The sequence below is a fragment of the Stegastes partitus genome, unplaced genomic scaffold (genome assembly GCF_000690725.1).
Source record: "Stegastes partitus isolate 25-593 unplaced genomic scaffold, Stegastes_partitus-1.0.2 Scaffold408, whole genome shotgun sequence".
Taxonomy (NCBI): domain Eukaryota; kingdom Metazoa; phylum Chordata; class Actinopteri; family Pomacentridae; genus Stegastes; species Stegastes partitus.
This window is the reverse complement of record NW_007578139.1, coordinates 62,446-79,046: the sequence shown is the minus strand read 5'-3', so window position 1 is coordinate 79,046 and position 16,601 is coordinate 62,446.

The following is a 16,601-nucleotide window of genomic DNA, read 5'->3' as shown; positions in this document are numbered from 1 at the left end:
GATTTCTTTATCGTTTCGATGCAGCCTATTGTATTTAAAAAACACATTCCAGTTTCAGCAGCAATTTATCTTACAAACATTTCAGCACACTGTGACAGCTCAGTCAGTCACCGAGGAAGCGTAATACAAGACAAATGCATTACTTTCTGCTGGCAAACATACTGTGTGACACCTCTATACTCCTTTCTACACAATCCTCACAAAGACCAAATATTAAGCTGCTTTTATGCTGTGTCACCTATGCTATCAATAGCTATAGAACAACAGGGTGGAGGGGCAAGAGAACTGTCAGTTCCTGTTCATCATATCACACTGTCATCTTACTGCACTGTACTCTCTGTTCCTGCCTGTCTTACTCATTATTTGTCATTAACTCCCTTTCTTGCAGTGGTTTGAGTAGGTTTAATGTGAGCAAAGGAAATGTGTTCACTGTGTTTTTTTTTTATGTGAGGACTGTATTTATTCAGCAAATTACATTATTGCATATGTTGGAAATAAGTGTTAGAGGAAGCGTAATTAGTGTGCAGTTTAAAGTATGTTAATTGGTCAGAGTTTTCTTCCTCTGTGAGAAAAGCAAACACTTTATTTTCTTCAAACTTTTCCATGCATTGGTTGTGCAGTAAAAAAAAAAAAAGGATTTCTAAATGTTGTGTACCCACATAAATATGCAAACACCATTTCCCACACACAAACCGGAGGTGGAAGTGTACACGCCTCATGCATAACTTTACAAACCACATATGCATCTGGTTGTGTTGAGTTGTTTGAAGGAGATATAATGAGGTGGATATCAAATATAAGGCAACATTTGAAACAAAGGAGCAAGTAAACAAAAACACTGTGATTTTCAAAATGTCATTATGTTGGAGGTTGCTAGGCAATAGTTCACAGCAAACATAGCGGTTGCACATATCGAAAGCTGCTTTGGCGTGATGGATAATTTCACCTGTGTGGATGGATTGCACCTTCTTGCCAGGTTTTCGCTGACGAGTGGAACAGGTGGCAAAGGGCATGTCGACACTCGTGACACAGCAGTGGGAGTAGAAATGAGACGTGTGCGTGGCTTTAAAAGCCCGAGCAATAAGTGCATATGCATATTTCTGGCTTTGGGCGTGCACATTTGTAGTTTTATGCATCGGGCCTCAGGATTTTTACAGTAAACACTGAGTGGTTAGATTAAGGCTTTTAAAAGACTGTTCTAGTTATGGTTAAGAAAAACACACAGTCTATTATGTGGGTTTGGTAAATATTTTATAAAGCGTCCTGTCTTCAAGTCAGTGTTGACTTTTTCAATATTTAATCCAAACCACAATCTTTCTCCAACATACATTTAGGTTGCCTCGGTGTAACTATAAAATGTTAATGTGGCGTAACGACAATTTAAATCTTCTTAAGACGGTAAGAGCTCCACACAGGGATCTCTGCCCCTGCTTTGGACGAATACATATGATTTCACTGTAATTGTGGATGTTTAGTAATAGCTGCAATTTCTGTAATCATCAGAGTAAATGACACTATTAAAATGGACACAGCAGAACTTCAGATGAATAAAACAGATCTTCTGGATCCCTATCCAACTTATCAGGGGAGGGAGTGTTGAGGTTCCAGCGTCACCGGAGCGTGGTGAACGCCGGAGAGCCGATCACAACATCTCCAAGACGGAATGTTGAGATTTCAGATCGCTATCTGACACCAGCTCTTATCACAGGAAGCAGAGGAGGTCAGTTTAGCCTACTTTTGCATTGTAAACGTCAAGCTGGATCCCTTCCAGTTGGACCCGGAGCTGTTGCCTCAGGACTTTCCATTGAGGTGATGCTCTGCGGGACGCAGCTGTTGCCAAGCAACAAGGGTCCAACAGCAGGCTTATCAGCTGACTGGGTGATCTCATTTGAAGTTTTAAGGCTGATACGCTGCTGTAGCAGTGCTCCTAAAAGCAGGCACAGGGGTGACACAGCCTGCACTGATGCTGTGTTTGAAGTCGGTTATAACTTTGCTAAATTCAATGGCTTCAAAAATGTCGAAATAGCCTTGAAAGTCATTGTGGTGGTTGGACAAAAAAAAAATACCAAAATACAATCAATGCAAGAACGACTAAAGCACAAAAATATGTAAGAAAATCTGGTTCCCCCAGTTGGTAATAAGTTGTTTCAGCTAAATATTAAAGTCTTTGACCTAAACAAAGAAGATGCAAGAGAAAAAGCTTGGTGAGCAACTACAGGGAGAAAAAAAATACTGAAGGACAGAGAGCAAAATGAAAAAAAAAAAGATACAGAAAGAAAAAAAGAGCAAAAGTATGAGAGGAAAAAAAAAAAAAGGCAAGAACTGAGAACAAAGACAGCCAGTCCTTTTCATCAACTGGTGGATCTAGGCATGTATTCTGGGAAGAGAAACAGCCTTTTGCGCCCCGAGTTATAAAGGTTTCATATTACACTCCTTTTTAACAAGTTAATATAAGTCTCACCAAAAAAAAATGTGTCTTTCAATATTAAGATCAAAATACTGCACAGATTGTGTGATTCAGTGCGCCTCCGGATTTGAGAACCTTCCCCAGCTTTGAAGGAAATGAGCCGTTTCTGCTCATTTGTGCCTCCGGGGGAAGTACTGTGCCGGTGTCGTAGAATCCCCGCTGAAAATGAAGTCCAATCAATATGACTGGTAATGAAAACGCAAACTGTAGTAAATGCTTGAGCTAGAATCCACAAGAAACCACAGGAACGTATGGTGTAAGCAAGTTAGTAGCTCGGTGCTGCATTACACAAAGCACAACGCTTTGACGCCACTCGTTCAGCACCGCAACTCATCACATGGATGCTTTTTCTATTTTTTTTTTTTTTTTTTTTTTGCAACAATCCTTGCAATCCTTCCTTTATTTTTCTTTACAAGTTTATTGTTGGGGAATGCTAACAAAAAAAGGCAACTGGGATTAGGTTGACAAAAGACGACGTCGCAGTACTTGTTGCTCCAATAGTTAGTGTTACGTTCCTGCTTACAGTTCGTAACTCGTCTGTCAATAGGGAAGAACTCACAAGAGAGTGAATGGCAGTGAACAACAAGTTATTTATTTACAATTGTTGAATAAATTAAATGAACAACAAAATGAAGGTTTCAAGAAAAATGTGGGCGAAGGGTCAGCTGTGGGGTCCGTGCCAAATCAAAGAAATAAATATAATAAAACAGGGCCTAACTCTAATCTTTCTGAATGAAAAGAAAATGAAAACAAAAGGCCTGGCTGTCTTCTCTAAAAGTGATAGCAAAACAAAACTTACATGGTGGCAACAACCCATAACCTAGTGCATGTAACATAAAGTGAACTACGTGTGTGTACATGTATGGGGTACCCAGTCTTACTTCTGCTGACCACCTTCCGACCACAAACCTTCAAACACTGACAGCAACATGCAAAATGACAGCAAACAAGAGGCAGAGAGTGAACAAAGGAGCATGAAGGCTTATAAAGGAGAATCCTCCAACTGATTGGACAACCAGCCAGAGCACGAGCCAATCGCCCACTCCTCAGGAGCTCACAGGTGACAGGAAATCCGCAGGTTTTGCCCGTCTTCCAATAATCACCTGTAGGAGAGAGGTGGAGAGGGAGACACACATGCACAAATTCTCCACTCTGCACGTAACATTAGCATTACAGTTTGGCCTGCCGGCTTACAGTCAAAGCTAATGGTAGCCACATTAGCATTGCAAGTTGCTAATACTAAGGATTTTCCTGTTTTATAAAGGCAATCCACTGGGCCTTCAGTTTCCTGAGATGCTGGGAGTGCATGAAGAGTATTTAGTTCACTCTTGTAGCCAACACCAGAGCATTTAGTGTGATTTGTTCATAGCTGAGAGGTGTTACACCTACACCTAAATGCCTCACCGGTAAAGGCATGTGGTTATGTAAATGTTTAGCTTTTGGCTGTGCACTTTTGATGTGGAAATAGGATAAAATTCTTACTGGTTTGTAAATGCAGGGATCGCGTAATTGTGGTGGAGTGTTAGAGGAATGGCAGTGGTCAGTAACTTTGTATTTTCACAGCTTTTATTTTGCTCTTCCGAGTTTCTGAACACAAAACAATATGGGATCTGTAATAACGCAGCGGTTAAACGGTTAAATAGCTAATTCACATTGTTTCAGAACAAGGAGTTTTAAAGCCATGACAGGAATTACAATGTATGACCTGAGCCTTGTCGATTTCTTAAGAAAAATGTTTGTGTGCGTAAGAATGAGGAAGAAAAATTCACTAAACGATAACTGCATGCTTAATTCTGGTGATTGTCTTTGTTCTGGTGTAAAATTAATCAAAAGTTTTCCATCCAACGGGAAGGTGAAAGACTTTTTTTTCCTCGTCCCTTCCTCCTCCTGCGATCCAGAATAACGATGACCCAAAAGGTCGTTAAGTGGTTTCAAGTCCCGCTGTTAATTTTATTATCATGTCAAAGCATAGGCCTCTCCCGGGCCTGGGAGGGTCTGCCAATGTTGGTTCTGGCACGTTTATTGTGGGAGGTGAGAAGGCCACTTGGCAGATCCAGGGAGCATCTGAATTAGAATTATTCAAACTCACTATTATCTCTTCACGGGATTGAACAAAGTAGGTTGTGGTGAGGTCCCCGCTACATTAATCATGGATTTAGTTATCACAGCGAGCAACACGCTGAAATATGTCGCCGGCTATGTCGTACATTTTGTTATTTTGCACTCATATACAATTAAAATGGCCGGTTCGCGTCCCGGTGAGGACACCTGGGATCTTTCTGCGTGGAGTTTGCATGTTCTCCCCGTGAGCGTGGGTTCTCTCCGGGTTCTCCGGCTTCCTCCTACACAGTCCAAAAACATGTTGAGGTTAATTGGTGATTCTAAATTGTCTGTAGGTGTGAATGTGAGTGTGCTTGGTTGTCTGTCTCTAAGTGTAGCCCTGTGATAGACTGGTGACCTGTCCAGGGTGTCCCCTGCCTTCACCCTGAGTCAGCTGGGATAGACTCCAGCCCCCCATGACCCTCGTGAGGATTAAGCGGTGTATAGATAATGGATGGATGGATACAATTAAAATGTGCTCTCATTAATATAAAAAATACTAAACAAAACTTGAAATTCTTAGAATGCATTTGTCGGTTAATTAAGCCAATTAGAGGTAAATAGATGCATGTTTTAGATGCAGAGGTTGTGTTGTTCTGTGTATGTCAGTTGTCATAGTGACAATAATGAAAGTCATCTATTATGGAGAGAATAACTCCAGCTGGAGTAATAACATTTTCTCACCAGGAGACCGGAGCTCGCAGGGGAGGAAACATAACCCGGTATAAGCTCCATACAGTCGTTCTTTGGCACTGAAATTGCATATGAGACTTAAATACAGATGCAGTGTTTCTCTCAAGATTACCAGTTTGTATAAAGCTTCAAGGTATCGGGACTTGGTGAAATCATACTTTTAATGTATTCTCTATTCTGACAATAATGTGACGTTTCCGCTGCTTTTACTTTGACCAAAGAGACCTTTAAGGTATCGTTGGAAACCATAACCAAGGAGGATGCATTTAACCAGCGATCTCGATATCCCCCAGTGTTTTAAAATGAAACACGCCGCCACGTATCAGATTCCCGTAACAGTCTGGATGTCCAACGTGGATAAGAATAACAATTTTAATGGCGCTGTGTCCGGCTCCAGCATTTCTACCGTGAGAGCTGTGAAGTGTGAAGATGACTGGCGTTGTGGAGCCATTTTTATGTCAATGACGGCTGCGACTCCCTTTAGGCGGGCGTAAACCGGTGACCTTGTGGTTGAATATGGTGAGGTTTCTGTTGGATAAAGCGCAGCAGCTTGAAACCGCAGGGGTTCCATAAAGACCAGGAACCGTAAACAGAAAATTACAGTTGGAACAAAAGTAGCTGAGTGGATGGTGGATGTTTTGTTGTTAACGGCGAGCCATTCCACACAATTTAACGGTCACACTGGGAAGTGCACCGTCTCCTTTTCTGGCCTCTGCTCTTTTCCCACAACCTCCCCTCATTTGAACCCCTCCTCCTCCTCCTTTGCCTCCCTGAGTTAGAGGCTGCGTCGGTTGTTACCGCAACCTGGGCTTCCACGTTAACGAAATGGCCAATTTGCGTAATAACCCCGCATGAATTCAGCCTCTGTTTCTTTGTGTTTCTTGTGCCGAGATGATTGTGAACAGAGACAGAAAACATCATTAAATTTGCTCTAATTTTTTTGCCTCCTGTATCTGTGACGGGGCCGACGCCGGGAGAAGCGATGCTGTAACAGCCCTGACAACTACACACTGCTGCAGCACCTTGCCATACATCTGTCAGCTGGTAAACATGCGCTCTCGAGTGACTTTCAGATAATTGCCACATTGTGACTGACTTGATTTGCATAACTAGATTTAATAAATCAGACGCTAAATTGGAAAAACCTGTGTGACAGTTATTATGCCGCCAACTCCAGCCTGCATCTGTCCTGTGACCTCACCGATGAAAACACTGCAGCTTGTGTGACTCACAGCATTCAAGCTAATAAAGAACTTTGCTAAGATTTTCTTTTTTCTTTCCACTTCTTCTCACACCTGTGATAAGAAATAATATTCCACCCATTTGATAATTCCTACAGAATCCACAATGCCTCACCTTTCGCCTTTTCTTTTCACAGATACGCCGTTCACCACACAAACACTCTGCAGAGAATGAGGAGGTGACATGATTACTGCGTTGCATACGAGGACAGGAATGTGTCACCTGCGCCTCCCACGGTTATTACCTGCCTATGTGTTGTTTTCTTCATCTAAAAAGTTGATTGAAGTCGGGAGAAATGCAGCACCGAGCGAAAGTTTTTAGATAAACTAAAGGTGTTGAGATGCATGCTAGCTGAATCCGGGACTGCATTACACTCACATACATGTACGAGACAGAGCTTCAGGGTTTGAGAAGCGCCTTAAACTTGCATTCTGGTTAATGACTGGAGCAGAAGACATTCCAGGTCACTGTGTCGCAGCTGCTTTGCATTCTGTGATGTGAAGGTCACAGTCCGCCGTCCTGATCTGACTGCAAATTGTTGGAATCCTGCAAACATTAGCGCTGTGCAAACAAAAATAATTAGGCATATTAATCTTCCTGCATATCAAATACTCTTTATAAAAGGTGGATGTAGCTTCCGGGTCTGAAAAATGTGAAGTGCCTCCAACCTGCATTCTTACTAATGACCAGCAGGGGGCGAGAAACCAAGAAAATGACCCGAACTCTCTCATAATTTGCTTGATCAGTAAACATTTTCCTGATGAGTTAATGGTCTCAGTCACTCATTACAAGTCTCCTAGAACACAGCATGACATTAATTTTGAAGCTCATGGTGCCATTTAGAGTAAAACGTACAATAAAGCAAGACAAGCTTGTAAATAGCAGGTCGGTACTATGACACTGTGTTTACTGTCCTTAAGTCCTCAGTCAGATCCACCCCTGGATTGTCATGTTTGATTTTCTGTGGCCAAGTTGTCAACAGCAAAATCCAAACTTGAGACTTTAAAACAATTTATGCTGACGTTCCCCAACATCGAGTCCGCACTCCTTCGATGAGTTTGAGCTCATGACAGATGTTGCCTATCACTAAATAAATTAATTACGTAGCTGTTTAAAGTTTGATATTTCAGTTGTTTAATATATAGAACTGGGTCAAAATGCCGCCATACCTTTGTGAACATGACCAAGCTCTTGCAGTTTGTTACAAATGTGTGAGCTCATGAGGGGAGGTTGTGCTTTGTGGTCTGCATCCAGTCTTGTGCTGCAACATGATGCATGTGTTCAGACTGAAAGTGGTGTTTTGGTGTATTACAGGTGTGAGTCTAACCAATAGACATGCAAGAGACATGCATAAACAATTTTTCAATCAAATGAGTTCTGCTGTTTGTCATTTATAAAGTTTTAGTGTAGAAGTCATAACTTTCCATCCATCCATCCATCCATTCATCCATTATCTATTCACTGCTCAATCCTCACTGGGGTCGCTCCACGCAGAAAGATTCCGAGTGTCTTCAAACCAGCGACCTTTTTGCTGCGAGGCAACGGTGCAAATCCCGAGCCACCTTGCAGCCCCATAACTTTCTATATCAGTATAATTAAAGTGGCTCCATTTGTCCTTCAACAGTTAGAATATTGAGCTTAAGTTATCTATAGTATGTAATAAAGACTATCAACAGGTTGATTTCTCAAAAACCTGCTCGCATTCAAAATTAAATCAAAAGTCTTTCATATACACATACGGTTCGAATGTCGGCCACTGTATCTGAAAATAAATCCACAGATAGGATTCACCCAGGGCTGTAAGGTGGATCAGTGGTTAACATCGCAGCAAGAAGGTTGCTTGTTTGCATCCCGGTGAGGACACCCGGGATCTTTCTGCATGGAGTTTGCATGTTCTCCCCATGCATCGTGGGTTCCCTCCGGGTTCTCCAGCTTCCTCCCACACAGTCCAAAAACATGTTGAGGTTAACTGGTGATTCTAAATTGTCTGTAGGTGTGAATGTGAGTGTGCTTGGTTGTCTGTCTCTAGACAGGATTAAGCAGTGTATAGATAATAGATGGATGGATTCACCCCATCTACTGTTATCCAGCCAAATGTCAAACATTTCCCCATTTTACAGGTTTAAGGACTCTAACAAAACCTGGAGACTGATTTTAAACCAGCATCACAAACTCTATGATAGATTTTTTTTTAGTCTTCTCATAAAAGAGTGTTCATACATTTAAACTGTAGAGGAAAACATTTAAAGTTATTGACCGGTGACTATGATGGTGTAATTGTAAGAGCAAAAATTAATTAAAACTAAAGTTTCCACAACAAAAGAAGCAATCCAAGTGTAGCCTGAGACACTGTGAGCAGAAATACATAACCTGAGCCGAGAGATTCTGACATTTAATTTGACATTAAATGGAAATCTGACATTCAAACATTAAATTGTATTAAATGATTAACTGCGGAGCTCATTGCAGGAAATTATTTATTCAATTAAAGCTGCCTTTTTATAGATTTTTTTTGTAAGGTTTGTAATTTTCAAAGCAGGCTCGTGATTATCTCTGAAAAGTCTCCCGCATATCCAACGGAGAGAAGCTCGCCAATTACCACCTGACGTCTCTGCAGCGGTAATGAAAGAGTAGCAGCATAGATGTAGAACGGAATAATGCATGCTATACAACGCTATTTGTGAATTTACCTCTCCAGCTCGTACAGGCCGTGTCCCCGATGCGTCTCCCACATGTAACTGCGATCACACAATCAGCCGATAACCGTGAGTCTTAATTAGGTCCCATCGTCAAGAACGGGGTCCTGGTCTCGTGAGCATAAATTATCGAAAAAGAGAAAAACACTTTGATCAAGATGGATTCCTGATTGAGGAGGGTGAGCGTGGTTCAAGTGGCTGAGTGGGTTGGTCATTAATCGTAGTTTAAGCGGTTTGAGGCGAAGTTGACCCTCGTCACGTGTCGCTGAGCAAATAAACTGAACCCCAAATTCCACTTGTATGTGAGTGTGCATGTATACAGAATGGAAACCTTTTAAATGTTCCTTTTTTTTTAAAAAAATTTAAGCCACTTTAAATTGATTTTTTTTTCTCTCTCATCGGTCTACCTGCGTAATAACAAAGAAAAACAGGTTCTCAAGTGTTTTGTTTAATCATAAATAATCACTGTGTTTGTAGTATTGCTGTATTTGCTGTGACGCTCACGGTGAAGCTCTGGTACATCCTTCCTCCATTAATGGTCCCTGAGTTGTTTGTACACCTTGATTTACTTGTGCCTAATTAAATACGTTGGACACACTTAGGAAAGGTACATGGTATTGAAAAGCATGAGTCAGGGGATGGAGACGAGTCACTGAACATCCTTTGGAGTACAGTTAAATCCACCATCAAGAAATGAAAGCAATATGACGTGAATTTTCTTAGAGCAGGTCGTCCTCAAAAACTGAGTGATTAAAGACTAGTGACAGAGGCCACCAAGACATCTATGACTCCTCTGATGGAGTTACAAGCTTCACTGGCTGATATTAGAGCGACTACATACAGCAGCAGTTACCAGTCAAAGCTTTATGGGAGAGAAAGCTACTGTTGAAAATAAATCTAAAGCCACCTGGAAGAATGTTCTTTGGTCTGATGAAGCTGAACGTTTTATTGGCCATCAGATGAGACACTACAGTCGTCCTCACATTTATTCATACCCGTCCATTAAAGAAAAGGCAAAACTCACTCAAATAACTAGAAACTGAAAAAAGTATTAATAAATAAAAATTTGCAAAATTAGAATTTTTAGAAATAAGACGTTTCTTTTGAATTGTGGTTGAAAAGAATAATTTTAAAAAACAAAAAAACAAACCTGTCCGGGACAAATTAGAGCACTTTGCTGATGAGCAGTGAAATCGAAACAGCTGTACAGCTGTCAACAGGAGCAGAAGTCTGATGGAGAGTTACAGAAAACACCTGATTGGCTCAAAGGGTTGTTCAACTAAATATTAGTTTACGGGTCCCATCATTTGTTTTTTTCTTTTTAATATTTCTTTTGAACCACGATTCAAAAGCAAAGTCATGATTTTCATTAAATTTGTATTTATTGCTCAATTTCAACTTTTTTCAGTGACAGATGTTTTTTTTGTTCCTTCTTTAATGGAAGGGTATGAATAACTTACGTAAGGCAGACACCTAACAACCACACACACCATCCTCACCGTGTAGCACGGCGGTGGCAGCATCATGATGTGAGGATGCTTCTCAGCAGTCAGGCCCGACTTGTAACGGCAGACGGCAAAGTGAATACAGGGAAGTATAAGGAAATCCTAGAGGACAAACTGAGGCAGTCTGCAAGAGAACTGCAACTCGGGAGAAGAATTGCTTTGCACTGGAGGCATACAGCCAAAGCTACATTAAATGGTTTAAAGTACAAATAGATGAATGTTCTGGAGTGAAGAGCTTGTACGGTTTTGCAAAGAAAGAAAAGGATAAAACTGCAGCGTCCAGACGTACAAGACTGCCTGAGACCTGCCCTCACAGACTCAATGCTGTAATACTGACTGAAAGGTTTATGTAATCACTGATTTTACATTTCATATTTTAAATTAGTTGACATTACTTTGTAGAAAATGTTGACACACTTTGGTAAATATGTTTTAAAATTCTTATCAAAAAGCCAAATTATATTGATCATGATTAAATGTAGAAAAGCAACAACAGGGGAAAACTGTATATTTGAACAAGACAATAACCTGAAGCACAGTTATGAAAGCAAAGTCAGTGAAAGTGCCGGAGCGGCTGAGCTGGAGTCTGAACCTGAACCTGTAGAGCATCTTCAAAGGGACCTGAAAAAATGGCTGCGCAGCGACTCACCTCATCCAACCTGGAGGAGCTTTAACAATTCTGCAAAGAAGAACGGGATTAACTTCCAAAAGAAAGCTTGTAGGATCATCCCCTAAAGACTTGAGGCTGTCATTACCGCCAAAGCACTAAGTGAAGGGCTGGGATGCTCGTGTAAATGGGATATTTTCAGTGTTTTATTCTCAATAAATGTATAAAGCACTCCCAGTACCAGGTTTTGCTTTGTCATGGTGGAGTGTTGGATGAGCAAACATTCATTAAACGGGGCCCCTTTTAAAAGTATGTAGAAAGGGACTAAAATAATTGCTCTTATGCATTGCATGTGAAGGAAAATATATGTGGTTTTGCATAAAAATGCCAAATGTTATGATAATCTGTGGGTTTAATTGTGTGTTGCGTCCCTTCTAGTCAAAGCACTTACTACTTAAGATCTTACATAATTCCTTTTGATCTACTTTATCACTGAGGTTGAGTGTTCTTTTATTTTAAATCATATTTTCTGTTTTTTCCCTGTCACATTTATTGAAACAGCCTATACACCGGCAAAATTACATCTGAGACGATTTTAATTGAGGAAAGAAGAAGAAAAAGGAGGCGGTCGTTACTGCCTGTTGCCGGGGCGTTGCTGATTCACATCTCCAGGCAGGCCGGGGCCTTGGATTGGAGAATGTTAACGAGCAAACATTAGCCTTAAACACTTGTCGCCAAGGTGCCGTCGGGAAAGGCACAAATGTTCCGGTTGAGTAAGTAACTGACGCACGGTAAAGCAGCGGTCGGACCGAGATGCGCCGAGATGCGATTGTGTACAAACTGCGTAAACTGTAAAGAGCGTGTTCAGCAAAGCTTCTGTGGATTAATAAAGGTTGCTATGCAGTGGATGTTGCCATTAGTGGTCTGGCAGGCGTCTTCTGTGTGAGAAAGTTCAGCAAACTGCCCCTGGAGGAAAAGAGAGGTTTTTTTTAAAAGAAAAAACAACAACTGCACGAAACAGTAATGTGGAAGGAATTAACTGAAGCTGTTTCAGCACCACGGAGAGCGCCGACAGTTCAGCACCGAGGACAGCGCCGGTGGTTTGAAGATGAAGCTAAGCACTTCCACTTCAGTCTGTCTGTTTTGTCTTTTTTTAAATAAAGTTATTAAGAATCACATCGATGAAGGAGAAGAGATTGTACAGAATCCCACTTACTTATTATTATAATTTATTACTAAACTTCCCAGGATGACTGCCAGCGAGCCTAGAGGTCAGCTTTCTCACATTTGTTATCCATCCATCCATTATCTATACTCCGCTTAATCCTCATGAGGGTCGTGGGGGGCTGGAGTCTATCCCAGCCGACTTAGGGTGAAGGCAGCGGACACCCTGCTAGTCTATCACAGGGTTACACTTAGAGACAGACAACCAAGCACACTCACATTAACACCTACGGACAATTTAGAATCACCAATTAACCTCAACATGTTTTTGGACTGTGTGGGAGGAAGCCAGAGAACCCGGAGAGAACCCACGCTGCACGGGGAGAACATGCAAACTCCACACAGAAAGATTCTGGTGCCCCCACCGGGACGCGAACCGGCAACCTTCTTGCTGCGAGGCAACAGTGCTACCAACTGCTCCACCTTGCAGTCACCCCAGTCATCCAGGTCATGGTTATTCTCGTAGTTTAATCGTAGCAATAGGACTTGCTTGAGTTTCTTTAAGACGTTTCACCTCTCATCCAAAAGGCTTCATCAGTTCTTCTTAGGTGGGAGTTCCAGATACTTATATCCTTAAGGAGCCATAAACAAACCTTGCAATCAGTGGACAACCCGAAGCTGGAGAACCCGGAGAGAACCCACGCTGCACGGGGAGAACATGCAAACTCCATGCAGAAAGACGCGGGACGCGAACCAGCGACCTTCTTGCTGCGAGGCAACAGTGCTAACCAACTGCGCCACCCTGCAGCCCCACATTTGTTCTAATAAAAAAAAAAAAAAAAGTGAGCCATGTAAATGTGAAAATAGTCACATAGTTCCAATTTTGAAGCAACATCTGGCTGTTTGCCAAACTCTCAACCCCTTAGTTACCGTTGCCATCCCCTGCAAGAAGTGTTCCATTTTTCACGAGGCCTGTGCCCATTTCCTACTGATAACAGTGACATGTTTACCACTCAGAAATCTTATTTCATAACCAACAAGTACTTGGTTTCAGACAGAAGCCGACAGAATGAATGGCCAGCGGCTAGGAGTACGAAGTCTGCTTGACAACTGTTGTTTATCAGCTGTAATTAAGCTGACAGTAGCTCCATGACAACCAGATCTATAAACGAGCTTAAATATAGCCCTGATAGCAAAGGGCACGACGGCACGCTAAAAGATGTTAGAGCTGTCTGCCTCCGACGAGAAGTCACCGTCCTCATCAGTTTGGTCATTTATGCAAAAGGCCTGGAAGTTAAAGAACGGCTTTGTTCCTGTGCTGCAGGTTAACCGGTTCTGTGATGAGAGGACCTGCAATTAAACTTGGGCTTTAGCTTCCATATGTGTTTGCAGCATTAGATTGTTAATTTGAACCTTGTGAGAGAGACGCGATAAGAAGATGAGGAGCGACTAATGTGTCGTGCTATCTCAGGTGCTGTTGGCTTCAGCTGTTAACTTTGAGCCTCTTTAAATGCCTCGCACTGTTTCTAAAGCCTGCTGCTTCATCACTGATGATTTCAAAGCTATTCTGCCCCGGAGGTCTAGTGTGTTTTGTTTTTTTGTGCTGTACATTTACATAATTTGTCATTAGGTTTCAGGTCAGGGTTCGACCTGACCTTGTTTTCTTCTTTTGTTCGTGCCTGACAACCAAGGTTGATTGCCCGACAATAAAATGATGTTATTCTGGAAGTCACAATTCCTCCTACGTAACGCCCCGCAGCTGGAGATGTGTGGAAACTGGGAACATCTCACAGAGGTCACTTTGCCACCCTCAGGCACCCTAAAGCCACTTATCTCCTAGTACTCCAACAAAGATCGTCCCTTTGCACCCTCCTTGTTGACATCCTGGTCTTGTAGGAGCAGCGCGGTCCTTCACCAGAACTCCATCTGGACTGTCGAGTGCGGCGTGGCGTTCGTCGGTGAAAAGAACAGCTGCAGATCGCTCTTCAGTTATTTCTGAGCCCGCTGCAAACATTCGTCCTCGGGAGTTTTGGCTACAGGTTGCCAAAAGGAAGCTCTGCCAACTTCTGGAGGGTCTTCAAGAGATTTCTTGGGACCCCAGACATCAGTTTGAAAACACCTGTTTGCTGCTCAATGATGGCTTTTTATAGCTGCTCTTTCAAAAAAACACCCCTTTGGTGAGAACCAAGGTTTTTATTTGTTTGTTTGTCTTTCCTTGTTAACATGTCTTCGTGGGTTTTTTTTTTTTCCATGCTTGGAACACATCATGAGTGAAACAAGCAGTCAGTGTCAAGTCTCAAAAACATTCTGAAGTTTTTCTAAGGAAGCAATCCAAGCTGGTAGGGTGGGGCTTCCTGTGGCATTAGTCTTCCTGTGATTCTGGCTTGAACCTGTTTGACTGAAGTGCTCCGGTATGAGTTTGGCGAGCTGGTGTGAACAAGCTGAGCATGTGTAGCAGGGACAACAATGCAGAGTTAGATTTAAGACATGTGCTTTGTGGGAGGAGAAGGACTTTAACGCTGACGGAAACGTTCTTCAGTAGGACTTTGACTGACCAAATTCAAGTAGAAGTTTTGGCAAAAATATCAACAGTTTTCATGCCTCTTGCAAGACGTTGCACCATTTTTCTTCAGATCTTTCTACGTTGCATGAGAACTGTGACTAGTAATACGGAAACAGCGTCTTTAAGTAATTAAGATCGCCTGCCAGTGACAATCCCATCTGAGTGACACCAGTTATCTGAAAAGATATGAGAAATAAATCTTCCTTGAATAATACTTTGGAACATGGTGTAATTATTTGATGTAGTTTTTTTTTTTCCTTCATGATCCTGGGGGATGAACTCCTCTCTCTTGTTTTGTAACAGAAAGTCTGAAAGTTGGGAGAGTTTTTTTCAGTCTGTTGATGAATTAAAGCTCCCTCTTCAGACTGGGCCCATTACACCGGCGTCTGATTGCGGCGCATCATTCAGGCTGCACAGCTGCATCAACCCCCTCCTGACAAACCCTGTCACCTGCTGAGGCCCGGCCTACTCTCGACTCCCTCACAATATGGCTGCCTGGTGGGCCGCGCACACACAGACATCAATTAGAGAAAGGTTACCTTGTGCTGCTGCTGGCTGGGGTTCTTCCTGGCTCCGAAAGAGGCAGAGAGTGAAAATATGAGAGCGAGAGCCGACTTCTGCGGGCAATTTAATTCCACCCACTTACCCACAATCTAACACCTCCTGGCCCCCTCGACCACCGCCGTCCGCCATCACAACCACTCTCGTTCTATTTTCCAAAATCTGGCAACGTGATTTTCCAAAAGGTCACCTTCCTGCCTTTTTTTTTTTTTTTTGGTTTCCTCTCAGATTCTTTCTAAACAATAAAATGCAAACATAGAACAGAAATGAATGTTTACCTGAGGAACTTTAGAGGAGGTGCGGTTGTTTTTTTTTTTCTCGAAAATGCAAATCTAAGTCTGAGCAATGAACTGCCTTGGGTTCCGCTGGTATTATTTAATTAGGCACGGTGGTATCGGGTTCAATATTTGTTTGGGAGAGGGGTTGTGTTTATGCCACTGGATATTTACCGGAGCAGTGGAGGTTAAAATCTTAAGCCTGTCTTCTTCTTTGTTCATCAGATTAGACTTGGTGCCACCACCACAGGCAACTGGTACGACTGGCATCAAAGTATTAATTATAGAAAAGTGCTATTTGTAGCAGGGTTGGAGGGAATGTGCACTTGTGTGTGTTTCTTCCTGTGACAGTGTGTGTCTTGTGCATGAATATACGTTTGTGAACAAACACGACCGACTGTCATTTGATTTCCAGAGATGATGGGGGGTCATCAACACACAGTTTTGCGTGGGAGGGATGAAACTGGTCTCCCTTAATTTGACCCATGTGCTTGATCGTTGAGAATTTAACTCCTGTGTTGTGTTTGGTTTGTGTGGTTTGCTTTGAAATGCTTCCAAATTAAAATGAATTGCTAAATTTAACACAAATATTTATATTATTTCCCCTTTTTTTGAAATTAAAGTCTGTATCTGTGATCTGTGCATCATTTATTTTAAGTAGAGAAGAAAAAAACGACATTTTATTTATCAGTTGGACAAGTAAAGTCTACAGGATGAGAATAATTTGA